The following is a 3,197-nucleotide window of genomic DNA, read 5'->3' on the forward strand; positions in this document are numbered from 1 at the left end:
TAAAAATTAGATGGCAGATTGTGAAAAAAATAAATGCTGCAGTGTCCAAAAATGACAGAGTGCAAAATCCCACATTTTATTCAGAGCAAACAAAACCAATCAAGGCCTTTCACAGGACATGAATGGAAGGGACCCGCCAGGAGCTCTGAGTCCAACTCAGCCTGCACAGAACCAGCTCTGGAGTTCCACCAGCACCTTTGTGGTAGGAAATGTCAGAAATACCATTAAAGATGTTCATTCCCAGCTCCCTGTTTTCCCTGGGATGCTCCCCAATTTCCTTTTCCCCACAGCAGCAGCAGGGTGAACCAGGTATCCCCAGCTCCCACGAGGGAAATAATTGAAGAATGGATTTTTAACCTGAATCAAACTTCTGTTATTTCCAGACTTGTCTGGGGCATAAATTGGAAATCAAACACCCAACAAGTTCCTTCCATCCCTGCTGAAAGGCTCCAGGCTTCATTTAGTCAAGGCTCAGAATTAATTTTCCTATTAAATGAATGCTTTCTTAAAACGAAGGGGGAAAATGTTTTCACTGATAAGATTGTTCTGTGAACCATTCCTAATGAGCTGCTGTGTCATTCCCTTCTGCCTCCTATTTATCTTGTTTAGATCTCTTCAATTTGAAGTATTCCAGTCCTTTGCTGCCTGCTAAGAGTTTGTTTTGTTTTATTTTAACTGGGAGCTTCAAATAATTTTTAAAAGCTATTAGAAAGTTCAATATTTTATTTATTTCTTTATATTGGCTTTTTTTTTTCAGGTGAGTGGCTATAACGTGTATATTATATATATATATATATATTAACTTTTTATCTATTTCTGTAAGGTTTATAATCTAAGTTTCCTTTTTAATACATAGCCTTGATTATTTCCCAAGCACATTTTCCTTCTTGCCCTGGGAAAGTGCTTGAACTCTGCAAGGATTTTGGAGGCCTGGCAGCTGTAGGACCACTTGTGGGGCTGCCTTTAAGGTGATTTTTATATAAACAAGTGGTTTTTGCCCAGCAGAGGCAGGTTTTTACCTGTTGTTCAGGAGGAGCTGTGTGGTGAAGGGTCTCTGGCATCACCACCACCCAGCAGTGGGGTTTGGCAGCTCTGCATTCCTTTCACATGGTAAAACATTCTTGTGGATAAAAAAATATACTTATGACTTCTGAGAAAATGTTTTTGGAGGTGCCTTTAAAACAGGAGAGATGAACACTGAGGGGGAAAAGAAATCCCTCAAGATCAAATCGAGTCATTTTAAAACACTGCAGGCCAAAACACGGCTTTTATTTTGTGACTGGCTAATTCAAGGTGACTCCCAGGGCCCTGAGCACCTTCAGACACTGCTGGGATTGGGATTTCTTTTGGACCGGGGATATTTTGTGAGTATTTTGGGGGATTCACATGGCCAGGTTCTGTTGTAGGGGGAGTACTGCTATTTATCCCTGTTTGTCCAGGCCAGTGCACCCATTTCCCATTCTGTGGGAAGAGCTCAGGGCTGTTGGTGTTTATTGGATACCACAGCATCTCCTCCCTCTCTTTTAATCCCAAGTTCTGCATGAAGCAGCTGTTCCACAGTTCCCACAGGGGCCCGTGGGTGCAGGGGGGGATCACCTGCGGGGTCCCTGGGTGGTGAAGCCCAGACTGGCTGGGGGACCACCAACAGCAGCTTCTACCTCACTGAGACTCCTTTCTGCCTCCATAAATTTCAGTCAGAGGTTTTCAGCTTCCCAGTGTATTTTAAGGAATTGAGCAAATTAGAAAAACTATTGAAGCAAGAGCTTCCCTCTGCCTCTGTCAGGTGACACCACACTCGGAATTTATCTGAGGAAAGAAGAACTTTCACAACCCAGTGATTCCACTTTTTATTCTTTCTACACTGTGAAGTATCATAATATTCTTTAATAGTGTCATACTTATATTTCACGGTCTAATCCACTTTTCTTCTCCATTCCCATTGTATTTTATCCAGTTGGAAGTCTGGAGCGTGCTCACGATCAGCTGCTCCCGGCGCCACGGGGCTGAAGCGCGCTCAGCCTTTCATCAGGAATTGTCCCCTTTTTATACACTGAAACACTGCAAACTTTGTGCTGGAAAGAATTATAATGTCCTGTGCATAATGTACATTTTCTTTGCCTTTTCCATTATCTACCTCACAGCAGAGCACATTTGTCACTGGTTTTCTTTCCTTGTGCCTTAATGACAGTCTCAGGTTTGGGAATGTGCTGGGTCTGTCCTTTGTGTCTAATCTGTGCCCTCTATTTCTCTCCCCCTCTTGGAGATAAAAGTGCATTTTGCTGCTGTTGCAGTTCCAGATGAATTTGATCAAGATAGAGGAACTGACTCATCACCTTTTCCTGAATCTTTAGGAACTGCTCTGGCACACGTGGTCTGGAGGAGCCGGATCAGCACCGGGCAGCGTCTGCCGTGGCTGCTGATGGGGAACAAGAGGCTTTATTGTTGTTTTCACCCACAATAAGTCTCCTTTGGATCCTGGCTCCCTTGATTTTATCTTTTATAAATGGAGAAGGAGGGAAAAAGCTGAGCTGATGGCTGGGAGAAGGACATAAAGTGTAAAGCTTCCTCCAGTGTTTTCCGAGCCTAATGGGCTGGGACAGCAGTGGCTCTCTCCAGGGAACTGTGCTGGGAGCTGTGCTTAATTCTCTGTCCCAGGCAATGCTGGATCCTTCACAGGAGCTGCTGCAGGCACTGCTTTTCTTCTGGCATCACAACAGGGCTCATAACTCCAGCTTCATCATTCCCTCACAACTCAGCTGGGATCGGTGGGAAGTTTCTAAAGGCCACTCAGTCACTCCAGGGCACGGGGAAGTGGATTTAAACAGAAATTTAAATCAGAGTGTTAACCTAAGGAGGTGCTGCTTAGCAAGCAGAGCCACTTCTCTGCTGCAAAGCCATCTCTGCGTGCAGGAGGGGGTGGCAGAGGTCAGCGTGGATTGCCAGGGAATTGGGACTTGGATTTCGGCAGAGATTGTTTTTGAGCACAGCTCCACAGCAAACAGCTCCTTTTATAGCCTGTAAACAACACATTCCCCTCTCGTTCTCAGCAGCAGCTCCTGGCTGGGATTTCCTGGGGGTCTCGTTGGCCCTTTCCTGGGGGTCAGGAATGGGGGAGTTTCCTGCAGGAGCGCAGAGTGGTGGAGCTGCTTTGGGCCAGCCCCTCCAGCAAGGAGGAGAATTGAGTCTTATGCAGGCCT

The sequence above is a fragment of the Corvus cornix genome, chromosome 12 (genome assembly GCF_000738735.6).
Source record: "Corvus cornix cornix isolate S_Up_H32 chromosome 12, ASM73873v5, whole genome shotgun sequence".
In the NCBI taxonomy this organism is placed as follows: domain Eukaryota; kingdom Metazoa; phylum Chordata; class Aves; order Passeriformes; family Corvidae; genus Corvus; species Corvus cornix.